The sequence below is a fragment of the Scylla paramamosain genome, unplaced genomic scaffold (assembly GCF_035594125.1).
Source record: "Scylla paramamosain isolate STU-SP2022 unplaced genomic scaffold, ASM3559412v1 Contig50, whole genome shotgun sequence".
In the NCBI taxonomy this organism is placed as follows: Eukaryota; Metazoa; Arthropoda; class Malacostraca; order Decapoda; family Portunidae; genus Scylla; species Scylla paramamosain.
The window spans coordinates 235,001-251,916 of record NW_026973715.1 but is presented as its reverse complement, the minus strand read 5'-3'; the positions used below and the strand labels follow the sequence as shown (position 1 = coordinate 251,916).

At 40.7% G+C, this 16,916-nt stretch overlaps 1 long non-coding RNA gene across 4 annotated transcripts in view; it reads left to right on the top strand.

Moving 5' to 3' along the window:
• The first annotated feature begins 10,824 nt into the window (after window positions 1-10,824).
• The window catches only part of LOC135098214 (uncharacterized), a 9,455-nt gene continuing 3,363 nt past the window's right edge, over window positions 10,825-16,916 (top strand). Inside the window, exons 1-3 of one of the 4 annotated variants that reach the window (XR_010266679.1) lie at window positions 10,825-10,876; window positions 13,817-13,983; window positions 14,848-14,947. This is a non-coding gene — a long non-coding RNA (uncharacterized LOC135098214). Of the gene's footprint in view, window positions 10,981-13,816; window positions 14,036-14,847; window positions 14,948-16,916 lie in introns of all 4 variants that reach the window. The other 3 variants (XR_010266676.1, XR_010266677.1, XR_010266678.1) reach the window with 3 other exon arrangements.

Below are 16,916 nucleotides of genomic sequence, written 5' to 3'. Positions count from 1 at the left end.
AGAGAGAGAGAGAGAGAGAGAGAGAGAGAGATGAAGGAATATCTGTTGAATTAATGAATATAAGGAAAAGTGGAAAAACTACTGTGAAAAGAGAATCACAAATGAAGATGAAGGAGAAGGAGAAGGAGAAATATTTCCGGAATGAGGGAATTAGACAAAATGCGTGATAAATTATATGAACAAAGAAATTATAAAGAGATTCTAGAAAATAGTCAAAGCAAAAACAAATATGATCGGATGAAATTAATGAAACTAGGAAAAGTGCATAGCCAGAGAAGAGAAAGACAAATAAAAGAGGTGCAATACAAAGTAAATGAAGAAGAAAGATGATTGCTCATAAAACGATATAATAATAAAAAAAAAATGTAAAGAGAGCATTGAAAATAATGAAAACGGAGAAGTGTAAGAAAAAATAATTGAAGAAATTTAAGAGTAAATCTGAGACAAAAAAAAAAAAAAGAGAAAAACAGAAAATGAAAGGAATAAATTTGAAAGATTGAAAAGATATAGATACGAAATGATAAAACTACGAAAAGAAGAACACATAATAGAAAAGTAAAAAAATAAATAAATAAAAAATAAGGTAAACATTTGAGACAAGTAATGGAAAAAAAAAAAGGACATGGAAAAGAATGAAAAAAATGAAGGAATATCAGAGGAGGTAGAGATAAGGATGAAAAATGCGAAAAGGGACGTATGGAAATCTAGGGAAGAGGAGACTTGAAATGAAGGCAATAATGGAGAAAGAGGGGAAAAAAAAGAACGGTAAGCGAACGAAGAGGATGAGGAGAAGGAGGAAGAGAAAGAGGAGGAGAGAAAATTGAAGGACGGACTGTATGTACTCGTAAAAGAGGAAGAGAGGGAGAAATGCAAGGAAGAGAAGCTGAAGTTAGTAATACAGAAACGTTGAGATTAGAAATGCAAAAGAGAGGAAGATAAATGGGAACTGAGATAGAAAAGATAAGAAGTAATTTTGATCAGAAGTAAGTGGGGACAGACAAACGAAGAGGAAAAGGAAATAAATCAGGGTTGATAGAGATGAAAACTGAGATGAGAGAGAGAGAGAGAGAGAGAGAGAGAGAGAGAGAGAGAGAGAGAGAGAGAGAGAGAGAGAGAGAGAGAGAGAGAGAGAGAGAGAGAGAGAGAGAGATGAAACTATCTGAAAAGTATCACACATCATTTATAAACAATCCTCTCTCTCTCTCTCTCTCTCTCTCTCTCTCTCTCTCTCTCTCTCTCTCTCTCTCTCTCTCTCTCTCTCTCTCTCTCTCTCTCTCTGTCTAGCACTGTACCTTCCAGTCTCCCTCCATTCATCTTTTTTGCATCTCTCCATTACACATTCTGTCTCCCTTCCTCATGTCTTTAATCTTTCCCCCTCCTATCCCTTCTCTTCATCTCTCCATGCCTCCCTTCCTCCGCCTCCTTCATCTCCCGCTTCACCTAACCCTCCCATCCTCCCCTCCACTTCTCCCTCCGGTGCTCGATGCAAGACGAGGAGATAAACTTACTATAGAGGAACTATGAAATTAGAGCTGATTGAAAAATTTTTTTTTCTTTTTTTTAATGACTGTGTGATCTCTAAACCGGCGGAGAGAAGATGAGGATGAAACCTTGCCCTGAATACTCTATAAAACCGCCCATGCAGAGAGGGAAGGGAGAGGAAACGAGGGAACTGTCATGTGTGTGTGTAGAATTGTTATCATGCAGTGCCAGTGAAATGTTCTGAGTGAATTCCTTTTTTTATTTGTTTGTGTTTTTTTTTTTTTTGTGTGTGTGTCTGCATATTTGGTTTTGCGTGTGGAGAGAGAGAGAGAGAGAGAGAGAGAGAGAGAGAGAGAGAGAGAGAGAGAGAGAGAGAGAGAGAGAGAGAGAGAGAGAGAGAGAGAGAGAGAGAGGGGGAATGTGGATGGGTGGGTGGGTGGGTGGGTGGGTGGGTGTGTGTGTATTTGTTGGATGAAGCAATGTTTATAATAACAGGAGCTGTTCTCCATACTTTGAACTTAAAATCCGAGAAAGAATAAATTCAATTCACTTCAGTTCAAATCAATTCACATGGTCGCGCGAGCGCGCGCGCACACACACACACACACACACACACACACACACACACACACACACACACACACACACACACACACACACACACATCTCAATCCATTGTTCATCTCAGTTCCTCTCCCTCTCTCTCACTCTCTTCCCTCTCACCATCTACACCTTGCATCTCTCGCCATTACTCTCCTCTTGCAGTGTGTCCCCTCGCCCCCCCTCCCCTCTCTCTCTCTCTCTCTCTCTCTCTCTCTCTCTCTCTCTCTCTCTCTCTCTCTCTCTCTCTCTCTCTCTCTCTCTCTCTCTCTCTCTCTCTCTCTCTCTCTGTATGTGTGTGTGTGTGTGTGTGTGTGTGTCTCCACTGCCACACTCCACTTTGTAACAGGAGCAACCCTCGTAAAGCTTGGTGTTTCCATTGTTTTGGTGCGAGTGTGTGTGTGTGTGTGTGTGTGTGTGTGTGTGTGTGTGTGTGTGTGTGTGTGTGTGTGTGTGTGTGTGTGTGTGTGTGTGTTTGGTGTTGGTGTTAATTCTTGTGTCGTAGTTTTTTTTTTTTTGTGTGTGTGTTGTTTCTTCTGTTCTTGATTGCTTTTGTTTGCTGTTTTCTATCTTTTTTCGTTCGTTTTTTTTTTTACCTTTCTTCTTTATTTACTTCTTTCTCTCCTTCCGTAATTCCTTGCTTTCTTTCTTCCTTATATTATTGCATTGTTTATTCGCTCGTTCGTTTGTTTCTTTCCTTCCTTACTTTCTTCTTTCATTCATTCCACTTTCTCCTCATTTTGCCATTTCATCTTTCATTTCTTCTTTCAGTACATCTCATCTTTTTTCCTCCCTGTATTCATCTGCTCATTTATTTCTTCTTCCCATCATTCTTCTTGGTAAGTTTATTTTATTTTTTTTTTCGGTGTTTTGTGCCTGAAAGAGAGAAGGAGTAAAAGGAAACGAGAGAGAGAGAGAGAGAGAGAGAGAGAGAGAGAGAGAGAGAGAGAGAGAGAGAGAGAGAGAGAGAGAGAGAGACAGAGAGAGAGAGAGACTAGCAGAGGCCTAACTTCCCCTGCAAACTTTTCCCTTATGAAGACTTTGTTGTTTTAGTGACAAGCAAAGCTACACCACGTCTTACTTACCCTGCCTCGGATTATGTAACAAATGCCTGCGTCCGCCACTCCCAATGAGAACAAGGTAGCAAACTTCATACGCTTCGCCCAAAACCACCACAAAAAATGACTCACTGCCGTGTGCTTTCTGCCTTCCCACCCCACCGACAAGTGATATTAATGTGGTGGGGGAACTGCGATGTGTTATCAAGAAGGGACGAGAGTTTGTTCACGTGTGGTGAAGTTTAAGTTATAGAATACATGAATTTGTCAAGTTAGATTTTATAGAATACGTCAGATTTATAGAACACTTATGAAATACATAGAAAGTAAGTAAGTGGTTCCCAGATGCAGTGATGTACGACTGGAATAAACTCAATAATGCTGCTCATAATGAAGTCAATAGGGAAGATTAAAAGAAAAAAAAAAAAAAAAAAAAAAAAAAAAAATATATATATATATATATATATATATATATATATATATATATATATATATATATATATATATATATATATATATATATATATATATATATATATATATATATATATATATATATGAATAAAGACAAGAGATGAGATACATTCATTATCAAGTTGCGGCAGAAAATTCAATTCTTTATAACAGGGTTTATACAAGTTTGAATCTAGTGAATCAAACTTAACAGAACATGACATGAGCACTATTGAATATGTACAAACTATGATTTACATTACACGCAATTATGATATAGGGATACATCAAGGGTGCTAATTGGCTATAGTGTTCTTTATGCACAAGGAAAATACAGCGAAGGACAAGAACAAATCCGGAAAAAAAAAAAAATGCTAATTATCTCTCTCCTAGGATATATATATATATATATATATATATATATATATATATATATATATATATATATATATATATATATATATATATATATATATATATATATATAAACACACATGCATATAATATCCACAAAAATGTGCATATATATATATATATATATATATATATATATATATATATATATATATATATATATATATATATATATATATATATATATATATATATATATATATATATATATATATATATATATGCATATATTTTTTTCGCCCTTTGTGTGCGCGTGTGTGTGTAGATGTGTTTGTGGATGTGGGATGTAAATAAACAAGTAATAAGGCAGTCTTGTTGGATAGGGATAGTGATGGTTTAGCTGGTCTCTGCCTTAAAAAAAAAAAAAAAAAAAAAATTATATCATGTATATATGTATTTACATTCACCAACACCACACATCACACAAACACACACACATAACTTGAAACACGAAACCAACATTATTTTACATTCAGTATTTACATTCACCAACACCACACATCACACAAACACACACACTCACACCTAACTTGGAACACGAACATCAACATCAATACGAAAAAACACTCACACAAGAAACACGTACATACGACCCTTCAAAAAAAAAAAAAAAAAAAAAAACTAGCTAATCACCACACAAATATGTCACTCATTACACCTACACTTACATCCAGCTGCAAATTTATAGGTTGGAAACTCAAACCTAACTATATCAAAGTGTCTAAGAGCGAGGAAAGAACAGATTTTTACCTACACTATCAACAATAGCAACGTGGACTGCCCACACACTGTTAACTCTTACTATACTTCAATATTTCTCACTACATCCTTCTTCTATCCCCACTCTTACTTCGCTTCACCCCACTTTTCTAAAAAGAAAGAAAGAAAGGATGTGGGAGGAGGAGGCTCTCTCTCTCTCTCTCTCTCTCTCTCTCTCTCTCTCTCTCTCTCTCTCTCTCTCTCTCTCTCTCTCTCTCTCATCTGAGGAAATACATGAAAGAATTTTCAATAGTCAGATTTATCCTACCAGGGCCTCGCGTGCACGCGTTGTGTATGTGTGTGTGTGTGTGTGTGTGTGTGTGTGTGTGTGTGTGTAGGGAAATTGATGTAAGGGTGACATACAGCCTACTAAAATTTCTCTTATTTACATTCCGATATATGTCTTGTGCGTGTTTTTTCACTGACACACACACACACACACACACACACACCGCGTAGTGTAGTGGTTAGTACACTTGGCTCAGAAGGCCCGGGTTCGAATCCCGGGCTCGGCGAGGCAAATGGGCGAGCTTCTTAATGTGTAGCTCTTGTTCACCTAGCAGCAAGTAGGTACGGGATGTAACCCGAGGGGTTGTGACCTCGCTGTCCCGGTGTGTGGTGTGTGGTGTGTCAGTGGTCTCAGTCCTACCCAAAGATCGGTCACTATGAGCTCTGAGCTCTTTCCGTAGGGGAACGGCTGTCTGGGTGACCACCAGACGACCGTAAGTGAATCACACAGACACACACACACACACACACGCAGACACTTTAAATCCGAAAATGGAACATGCCGTTTAATGTCGCAAATAACAAAAAAAAATAAAAAATAAAAAATAATTAATTAAATAAAATAAAATAAGATAAGTAAGTAAATAATATTTTAAAAAAATGGTTGCTGCTAATTTGATCTCACGATACTTATAGTCTATGAGAGAGAGAGAGAGAGAGAGAGAGAGAGAGAGAGAGAGAGAGAGAGAGAGAGAGAGAGAGAGAGAGAGAGAGAGAGAGAGAGAGAGAGAGAGAGATTTCAAAATTGTTGAATGGAAGGGAAAGAAACAGTGCAGATAAAGGAGGAAATAAATTGACCTCGATGTACAGGGAAAACTAGGTAAAAAAAAAGGAAAAATACGCAACTGAAAATGAGAGAGAGAGAGAGAGAGAGAGAGAGAGAGAGAGAGAGAGAGAGAGAGAGAGAGAGAGAGGAGGGAATCATTGTTGTTGTTGTTGTTGTTGTTATATAATACGTAGCGGTAGTAGTAGTAGTAGTAGTAGTAGTAGTAGTAGTAGTAGTAGTAGTAGTAGTAGTAGTAGCAGCGCAGCAGCAGCAATAGTAAGATCAGTTGCATTTGTTGTTGTTGTTGCTGTTGTCGTTGTTATTTGTTGCAGAAACACAAGCAGCAGCAATAGTAGTAGTAGTAGTAGTAGTAGTAGTAATAGTTGTAACAGAAGTAGTAATAATAGTGGTAGTAATTGTAGTAGTATCGCCACCAGTGTAATCAATATCATAATATTCACTATTACTAGCACTATCATTCCTGCACAACTCCATTGATATATATTTCAGTTGTACTTTTATCTCTCAACAATTCTCGCACTGTTCAAATAGAAATGGAATTAAACTCCGAAACATAAAAGTGAACATGGTGCGGAACCAAAACATGACACCTTGGACCCAGACACACACAAATGTTAAAAGCATAGAAATTGACTACATGGACACCGATACTTTTGTAAGCCCCTGCCCCCACCGCCCCCTTCTCTCTCTCTCTCTCTCTCTCTCTCTCTGAACGATGAATAAATGAATAAAAAAGTAACTCCAATAAGAAGCTTAGAACGTTTTCCACTCTGGGAACGTAGAGAGAGAGAGAGAGAGAGAGAGAGAGAGAGAGAGAGAGAGAGAGAGAGAGAGAGAGAGAGAGAGAGCAGTGTCTTTCTGTCTTTAAGTTTGAACAACATTTGAGCAAATTATTACAAGAATCGCTATGCAAACCTGTCATTCTTTCAACTTACACCTGAACACACCTGTAAGTTTTCCCACGCTCTCTCTCTCTCTCTCTCTCTCTCTCTCTCTCTCTCTCTCTCTCTCTCTCTCTCTCTCTCTCTCTCTCTCTCTCTCTCTCTCTCTCTCTCTCTCTCTCTCTCTCTCTCTCTCTCTCTCTCTCTCTCTCTCTCTCTCTCTCTCTCTCTCTCGATACACCTGTCAGCCTCCCACAACTTTCCACACCTGTTGGTCAACACACACTGGTAGAAACACAACCCTGTCGTATCCTGTCAGGTGTTTCGCAGGCATGCGTCTAAAATGTATGGAGTTTTGACTAATCCAGCGTCATTTTCTATGTATACCTGACAATTTCCTCTCTAGGTTATACTATTTCGTTTGCAGTATAAATGAAACATTTGCGTATGTTTATCTTTTATTTGTATACCATTGATGTTGCGTGTGTGTTGCGTCGTAGTTAAATTTTCTGTGTGTGTGTGTGTGTGTGTGTGTGTGTGTGTGTGTGTGTTTAGTGCAGTAGTAATAAATTTCACGTCATTTTCTAAGTGCCCACCATAATCGTTCCTCATTTTTCTCTTTCTTTTCTTCTCTTCTGCTTCCTCTTCTTCTCTCCATATATTTTAGCTTTATTATTATTTTCTTTCTTTAATATTCTCTTCTTCTTTAACACGTACGCAGCCTCATCCGACCTCCTTCCTTTCTCTCTGGCAAAAGAAAAAAAAACTTTTTCTCTGGCAAAAGGAAAAAAAAAAAACTTTCACATCACCTTTACCCTTCTCCAGAAATTCTCTTCCTCCTCGTCCTCTCCTTCTCTCGTTTTGGCATTATTTTTCTTTATCTTCGTCTTTTTTTTCTCTCTCAACACCCATTATTTCTTTCCTGCACAGTCATGTCTTCCTTAGTATCATCTTTCTTGCATCATACTTTTCATCTCTTTCAGTATCATTATCTGTGTGTGAGTGTGTGTGTGTGCGCGCGTTCCCCAGCATTCGTTACTCCTTTTCTGGTGCATTTTCATCATGTCTCCCTTCCATGATTTAGTCTTTTTTTCGATGCCTCATCTTTCCCTTCCCGCCATCATCCTTTCATCTCATGCAATAGTACCAGGCAACCCTTCTTTCTCAATCTATCCTCGTATTTCCTCGTTTTCTGTCATCTCTCAGCATCTATTTTCTCTTTCTGCATCCTATCATTTCTTCTACCACTGCATCATTTCCCTGCATCTCTCCTCTAAACCACTTCCACCATCCTATCATCTTTGGCAGCATCTCTCATCTCCCAGGCACCTCCCAGGCAGTTATGGCTTTGAGCTCATCCCATGGGAGACGAATGTAAGTCATCCAGGAAGGCGCTCATCCACCATCTCTTTCCTCGTGTGTCTTGTTGTTGTTGGATGAAGCAGCATCCTTATTCTTCGTTAGCGGGAGAATAAAAGATTGCAGAAGAGGCAGAAGAGAGAGAGAGAGAGAGAGAGAGAGAGAGAGAGAGAGAGAGAGAGAGAGAGAGAGAGAGAGAGAGAGAGAGAGAGAGAGAGAGAGAGAGTGCATTGAAGATGATGAAATGTCTTGTGTTATTCCTTGTGTGTGTGTGTGTGTGTGTGTGTGTGTGTGTGTGTGTGTGTTTATCCAGTATGCTTGTGTATTTTCAAAATTTGTGTTTCCTTTTCCACATAGCTTCCGCGTTTCTCTCTCTCTCTCTCTCTCTCTCTCTCTCTCTCTCTCTCTCTCTCTCTCTCTCTCTCTCTCTCTCTCTCTCATGTGCATTCTCCTCCTTGAGACCCTTGTGGTGGTTGGTGGTTGGTCCTGACAGCGTGTAATTGGAGGTCACTCTTTTTAGTCTTTTTCTTTTCTTTTTCTTCTTTTTCTCTCCTTTACTCGGGTCTCTTCACTGCAGGTTGTGTTAAGTTTCCTTAATTTATTTATTTCCACGTGATTATTATTATTATTATTTCTTTTCTTTTTTTTTTTTTTGTTGTTCAGTCTTTACGTGTGTGTGTGTGTACTCAATATCTACTTTTTTCTGCCTCGTTATGTATTTTAATGTAAACATTTCAACACCATTATTTATCATTTCCTTCTCAAGTGCCCCCTCGTATTAATATCCCTCGCAGACTCCATTCCAAACACGTGAAAATCGAATACCATTTGTAAGCGCGCAGGAGGGTCTTTAAGTTCCTCTCGGTGGCGCAAACACACCGTGGAATAAGTTTGTTATGGTGAAGGCGGCGGTGGCTGGCAAGCCGTTTTTCACCAACTTCCTGCACGGCGGCATTTGGGAGGTAAAGGCTTATAATACTTCATCTTTATCACTGCTGGGGGAGAGGAACACGCAGGAACAATGTGCATTGCCACCAAAGTGTTCACAAATCCCTTCCTGACACCTCTTACAGATTCCATGCATTTCTTCCTGTGGTGATGAGCGGGCGAGCGGCGCGGCTTGCGTCAGGCAGCGAGGCGCGAGATGTGAGCGGCCAAGGTTTAGCCAATCAGCGAGTGGCGAGGCGCTGTGTTGTGGGGTCCCGCAGAGCTGCCAACATCTGCAAAGGTTTACTGATATCAGAATGCTGAGTTTCTAGACAATATTGAGAAAGGAGAGGCTGGAATATCATTGCCAGTATACACAGAACGTGCTGATATAGCGGTTGTTTTGCCTGGTAATATTCTAGTCGGCAGTGGATCTTAAGATTCATGGTTTTGTTGGTAACGCACTACCGGCAGACTTCCCACTCCATACTTGTGCGCATATCTTGAGGGACAGAGACCCAGTGAAGATGAGGGCGTTATATATTTCTTTGTTGCCTCATCGCCTTCGTGTGGTCATCCCGCGTCACCCACGCTAACTTATTGGTAAATCATATCAAAGTTAACTTACAGCTGTAGTACGTATGTTGACTTAGTAATTCAATATTGGAAGTGAATCTCAAAGAGCAACAAACATTTATGTACTAATCAAATTTATTTAATTACATAACTTACGGTATCTACAATATGAGAGAGAGAGAGAGAGAGAGAGAGAGAGGGGGGGGGGAGCAGCTACCGTGTCAAGGAAGATAAAATTGCCATGTACAGTAACTAGTGTTTGTGGGGGAGGGTATTACTGCTTATTGGTATGGTAATGTGTTGTGTGTGAGCTCGTGTTCCTAACGCAGGAGGGGGCACAGTATGGTGGTATATACAGGCATTGTAGGGCGGCCTTCCCTGTCGTTGGGTTGTTCTGATGTAATTTTGCAAGTTTTGTTTCTGAAAATGAGGGTTTGATTTATTTAGTTTTTTTTTTTTTTCTGCAGTGGTCGTATATTTAGTATCAAGAACTAGCTCACTTTACTGAAGTTTGTCATCGGGTAAATTACTAGATTAGCAGCGCGGCTCTCATTTCCTATTTTTTTTTTTTTCGGCTTGTAACCCCTACAATGTTGAGGACCTGGTGGGAAAGCGGGGTTTTTGAGTAGGGAGCCAAATTAAGCCTAAATACCGCCTCTTAACACCAAAAACAAGTAGGGAGCTGCCTGCTGCTAGTGTTATGATGACCGCCATGTTTACCTATCATGATACTTGAATATCCACTTGTGTTTATACTGTACTATGCTACACTCGTCCAAGACTAGCAATTATTTTCAGCATTTAGTGTTCATACCTGTGGCAATATTCCCGATTGTGTTCCAGGAAATCATTGTGAGATGTCGGAAGTTGTAACTTTAAAACATTTAACTAATTAGCCATCAAATGAATAATAACCATCAACTGTTGCACTGCATTGTCAACATTTCCAAGAGTTCCCCAGACAGAGGCGGGCAGACAGAGGCACCGCCCCGCCAGTCGACGACCTCAGCATAATGACGTGTTTTTACTCCCTCAGTGTCCACATTTCACGAGCTTCATTTTCGAATTGTATCGGTTGATATTAAATAGCGACTTCATGTTGCACTAAATGACAAATCAGTGTTGGGATAAAAACACAAACATTTAAATAATAATAACGATTGATTCATTGCGTGTTTTAAGACGAGCGAATTACTAAGAACCATCTTACTACCTCTCACCCCATCACTAGCGGGAGTTGATGCCTCTCCCTCCCTCCCTCCCTCCCTCTGCTCGGAGACTGTCACGCAGCGGTAAGTATTCGTTGTGTTGTGAATATTGGCGTCAGTGTCGCGGGGCGGCGTCGGTGTGGCAGGAAAGCGACACGTAGGTAGGTACCGTGACGCGGCCGCTGCAGGTGAGGTCTGAAAACTGGTGGAAATGAAACCGTATCTGTTGGGGTTGTTAGGTAATAATGGCGGGGTTAAATAGAGGTGGATGATTGTTCCTTGCTGATTGTGCGTGGACAGGGAAAATGTTCATCTGGTAATGACTCATAACCTCGTGTTTTGAAGCGCTTTGCTCTCTCATCAGAACAGCATTCAAAGGCCACATACGGTACATAAGCTCAGGGATGATTTTTTTTTTTTTTTTTTTCCCAACTAATGCACATTCCTCTATTGTCATTCCTGTTACTCCCACCGACCCTCCAATGCAGCGTTCCCAGCCCGGTCCGCGTCGTCACATCATTGCTAGACGTACCCATGAACACATCATTCGCCTCATAAGAACAAAGGACCTCCATTACTCCGTCATCTTTCCCCTCCCTCACACTGCTCCTGTTACTCTCTCCCTCCCATCCTTCCCCTCCCTCTCCCCCTGCTATCCCTCCTTCTCCCTCTCATCCTTCTTCCTCTCTCTCCTCCCACTGCCCCATCCCCGACCCCTCATTTCTCTCCTCACTCCTCCCTCTACTCCACCTCTACCTTCTTCCCCGCCATCCTTTTCCTCTCATTTTCCCTTCTCTCATCCTGTTTATTTCCCACCATCCCGTTTTTCCCTCTCCCTCTCCCCTTTCTCACCCTTAAACTAGGTATTAATATACTGCCACAGTGACGAAAAATGTAGTTGGAGAGAGAGAGAGAGAGAGAGAGAGAGAGAGAGAGAGAGAGAGAGAGAGAGACTGTTCTTTTCATATTTTCATAAGCAAACTAATTCATTGTTTCATTTGTCATCCATTACCTTGTTCTGTTTAGCGTTTTGCATTTAATCTTTTTTCTTTTACCTCATATTTTTTCGTGTTATTCATCTTACTCCTCATTTGTTTACCACTCATTCTTTTCCATGCAGTTCTGCCACAGCTCTCTCTCTGTTTTGCTCCTCTTCTCTACAATTTTTTTTTCTTCTACCACACCCACCATCCTCCTCCTCCTCCTCCTCCTCCTCCTCCTCCTCCTCCTCCTCCTCCTCACACTGTGCATCCTCTAATGTGATGGTACAGAAAAATTTATGATTGTTTACGCCGAGAACATAAATTGTCTTGTGCAACGATCAGCCTGGATCCAACCTTCCTTCTCCTTTGTCATGTGCAACGATCGGCCTGGACCCAACCTTCCTTCCCCTTTGTCATGTGCAACGATCGGCCTGGACCCAACCTTCCTTCCCCTTTGTCATGTGCAACGATCGGCCTGGACCCAACCTTCCTTCCCCTTTGTCATGTGCAACGATCGGCCTGGACCCAACCTTCCTTCCCCTTTGTCTTGTGCAACGATCAGCCTGGACCCAACCTTCCTTCCCCTTTGTCTTGTGCAACGATCGGCCTGGACCCAACCTTCCTTCCCCTTTGTCATGTGCAACGATCAGCCTGGACCCAACCTTCCTTCCCCCTTCCCTTCCTCCCTTTTTATCTCCCTACCCTCCCTCCTTCCCCCTCTCATTATCTTCTTTCTTCTTCCCTCTTCCCCTTTCATTTTTTTTATGTATTTATTTATTTATTTATTTTTTTTTTTATCGTAGTCGCTCTCCTGTTTCCTCTCCTCCTACTCCTCCTCCATGTCTGTAATTCATTGTTTATCTCCATTTTTTTTTCCAGCACCTGTCACTTATTTTCTTGCTTTCCTTGTTCCCCTTAGTGTGTCTCTTCACACTCTCTCTCTCTCTCTCTCTCTCTCTCTCTCTCTCTCTCTCTCTCTCTCTCTCTCTCTCTCTCTCTCTCTCTCTCTCTCTCTCTCTCTCTCTCTCTCATCCAACTTTATTTCCTTTTTAGTTTGGTTTCTGTTAAACATACCACATCTTGTTTATTGTTCTTTAAGTAGTCTGTAAGTTCCAATAGGCTGGACACCGAACCACCTATGTTAGTATACATAATCTATAAACTTCTGCTTGGTGATCTTGTGTGGCATCTTTGTGTCACCATTTCCTCATTTTCATGTCCATGACTTTCCAGGTGAATCTTTTTGCTTGTTCTTGTGTTCTTCCCGTTTTTTTGACTGAGCCTCTACTCTCAGTTCTTCACTTTCTTCTTCATTCATGTCTTTTTTTTATCTATATTTCCTTCATTCCGTCATTTGCCAATTTTCCTGTTCCTTGCAAGACATGTTCTGCTGGTGTTTGTGACATGAATCTTATTTTCCTTGGTCTTGTTCTGCTTTCTTCATACTTTCCAATCCTGTAAACCTTTTCAGTGTGTTCAATTATTCCCTCTCCTTCCTCCACCACTTCTATAATTTCCTTACCCCTTTTTCACTTATTTCTCACAAGCTATTTTCATGGGTAGGTCCTTCTCCTTAATCCTAAATACCACCACACACATCTTTCTCTGTACTGTGTCTCTCACAAGATTACCTTTTCCCTTTGATATTTTAATCCTTTCTTTTTAATATCCTTATTGTGTTCCTGTTGCTGTTGCCTTATTATCTCCTCCATCTCCACCTCTTGTTGTTGTTCTCCCTCTTCTTTCCAACTTTTAACTTCCTTTCTCTTGCAAAGTTTTTTGTAACTCTTCATTCTCTCCCTTGAGTTTCTTAATTTCTTCACAGTACTTCTTGTTTAAGTTCACTATTTTTGTCACCTCTTCTCTTAGTTCTTTGTTTTCTTTTTTTTCTTTCCATCTCTCTCTTTTCATCTCTAATATATCACTGGATATCTTTTTTACATTGTCACCACCCACTTCTCTTCCTTCCTTCAACACCTTTATCATCGCTGTTAAGCTGCATATTTCTTCTATTTTTACATTGTCTTCTTCAATTTTCCAGATTGGTTTATCTGTGTGTGCTATGCTGAGGTCCTCATCCATGAAGCCCTCAAAAATATGTGGCCTCATGCTGGTCACCATCTTCTCTTTTGATATCACCGAGTGATTTCACATCCACTGAGGATCTTTGCAGGCTGCTAAGTGGTGGTGGTGGTTGCTGGTGTCCAGGTGTGGGAATACGTGTCAAGTCACCAACCCCTCCCAGCACTGGCCAAACTCTGTGTGTGTGTGTGTGTGTGTGTGTGTGTGTGTGTGTGTGTGTGTGTGTGTGTGTGTGTGTGTGTGTGTGTGTGTGTGTGTGTCTCTCTCTCTCTCTCTCTCTCTCTCTCTCTCTCTCTCTCTCTCTCTCTCTCTCTCTCTCTCTCTCTCTCTCTCTCTCTCTCTCTCTCTCTCTCTCTCTCTCTCTCTAGAGTGAAATAGTTATCCAAACAGCCTATTAAAGAGAGAGAGAGAGAGAGAGAGAGAGAGAGAGAGAGAGAGAGAGAGAGAGAGAGAGAGAGAGAGAGAGAAATGAAGGGGAGGGAAGGCCCATAGCAAAAAAGGTGTGAATGGATTTACTTGATCCCCTTCCTTTGAGTGAACTGCCACCCTTCGTATGGAAACTTTTACTTGTTAAGTTAATCCACCAAAGATTAGAAGATGTGGAAGGTTGAGTGGAAAAAGACCTGCCCGGGGTCAATCATTTTTGTGAGTGACTTTTACCAGAGACGAGGGTGTGAAAAAATTAGTTATCCATCTTGTCCTACCTGGTGATGAACTCTTTTAACTACTAGTACTTATTACATCTTTCCTGACTCCCAGACCAACATGAAGCATTTCTTTTCTTTCACAGCCATGTCTATGCACTATACTGACTAGAAATTGCACAATCTGCTTCTTTAGTTGTTTCCTTTCTTGAATGTGCATATAAATGTTTTCAGCTGTGCATTCCATGCTGTGTAATGTTGTAGTGAATGGTTAAATTCTAGACTAAGTTGTGAGTCAAACATGTATCAAGCAGCAGGAGTATTGATGTGTGCGTTTTCCCTGCAGGTGGTAACACGGAGAGCAAGTGGAAGAAACCTTGGGAGACTTCCATGACTCAGGAACAAGCACACCTCACTGGGAGCCTTGTGACTGACAGGTGGTTCAGGTGAATACTGTATTTTGTTGGCACAATTGAGAATTCTCGGTCCAAAATTCCAAAATCTGAAAGTTTTTAATTGTCATGTCATGTCATGTCCACAAAGTGGTGGAAAGGTTTGCACTGAAAAAAAGAAAAAGAAAAAAAAAGAAATGATGAATTGTAAAGCCCACAGACCAAAGCTCTGGTGCTTGACTTACTGCAATGGAAGGCATCAAAAACTGGCAGGTTGTCATCACACACATGCTCTGAAGATGTGATGCTCAGTTTTCTAATCTGACTGTGTGCTGAGCGCATAACAGAGGTGATAGTATCTGGTATGGAGGTATATATCTCTCACTTTTCTTCTCGACCTAAACCTTCTAAACCTTGGTTTAACACGACCTGTTCTTGTGTTATACATGATAGAAAGGTGGCTTACACAAGGTATTTGAACCTTTCATCCCCAGAATCTCATGCGCTTTATATTTCTGCCCAAAGTCATGCCACATCTGTTCTCCAACTAGCCAAAAACTCCTTCATTAACAGAAAGTGTCAAAATCTTTCTAGATCTAACTACCCTCATGACTTCTGGCAACTAGCCAAAAACATCTCATCTTTGCTTCTTTTTCTCTCCTTTATTTCAACCGGATGGCACCACTGCTATCACATCAGTCTCTAAAGCCGAACTCCTTGCTCAGACCTTTGCTAAAAAGTCTACCTTGGACAATTCAGGGCTTGTTCCTCTCTCTCCTCCACCCTGCTGCTGCTGCTGCTGCTGCTGCTGCTGCTGCTGCTGCTGCTGCTGCTGCCTATTAAAATTCTTTGCAATGATGTTAAACCATCGGAATGCTTATGGACCTGATGGGGTCCCTCCTATTGTTCTCAAAAACTGTGCCTCTTTGCTTGTGCCTTGCCTAGTCAAACTCAACTCTGTCTGTTACCATCTACCTTTCCTTCTTGCTGGAAGTTTGCCTACATTCAGCCTGTTCCTAAAAAGTGTGACTGTTCTAATCCCTCAAACTATGTCTTGTTGATTTAAATTTCCTGCCTATCAAAAGTTTTTGATTCTATCCTCAACAGAAAGATTCTTAAACATCTATCACTTTACAACCTTCTATCTCATCACCTTTTATGTATGGATTCTGTCAAGGCCACTCTACTGGTTATCTGGCTTTCCTTACTGAGTCGTGTGTCATCCTCTTTTAGAGATTTTGGTGAAATTTTTGCTGTTGTCTTAGACATATCAAAAGCTTTTGATAGAGTATGACACAAAGCTTTGATTTCCAAACTACCCTCCTATAGCTTCTATCCCTCTCTCTGTAACTTCATCTCAAGTTTCCTTTCTGACCGTTCTATTGCTGCTGTGGTAGACGGTCACTGTTCTTCTAAATCTATTAACAGTGGTGTGGTCCTCAGGGTTCTGTCCTGTTACCCACTCTCTTATTATTCATCAATGACCTAAACCAAACTTCTTGTCCTATCCACTCCTATGCTGATGATACCACCCTGCACTTCTCCATGTCTTTTCGTAGATGTCAAACCCTTCAAGAAGCAAACAGCTTATGCAGGGAAACCACAGAATGCCCTGACTTCTGATCTTTCTAAAATATCTGATTGGGGGCAGAGCAAACTTGGTATTGTTCAATGCCTCAAAAACTCAATTCACTCATCTATCAACTCAACACAACCTTCCAGACAACTATCCCCCTCTTCTTCAATGACACTCAACTGTCCCCCACTTCTACATTGAACATCCTTGGTCTCTCTTTTTCTTATTAATCTAAACTAGAAACTTCACATCTCATCTCTAGCTAAAATAGGTTCTATGAAGTTAAGCATTCTGAGACGTCTCCACCAGTTTTTCTCACCCTCCCAGCTGCTAACTCTGTACAAGGTCCTTATCTGTCCATGTATGGAATATGCTTCACATGTCTGGGGGGGTTCCACTCATACTGCTCTTCTAGACAGGGTGGAATCAAAAGTTTTTCGTCTCATC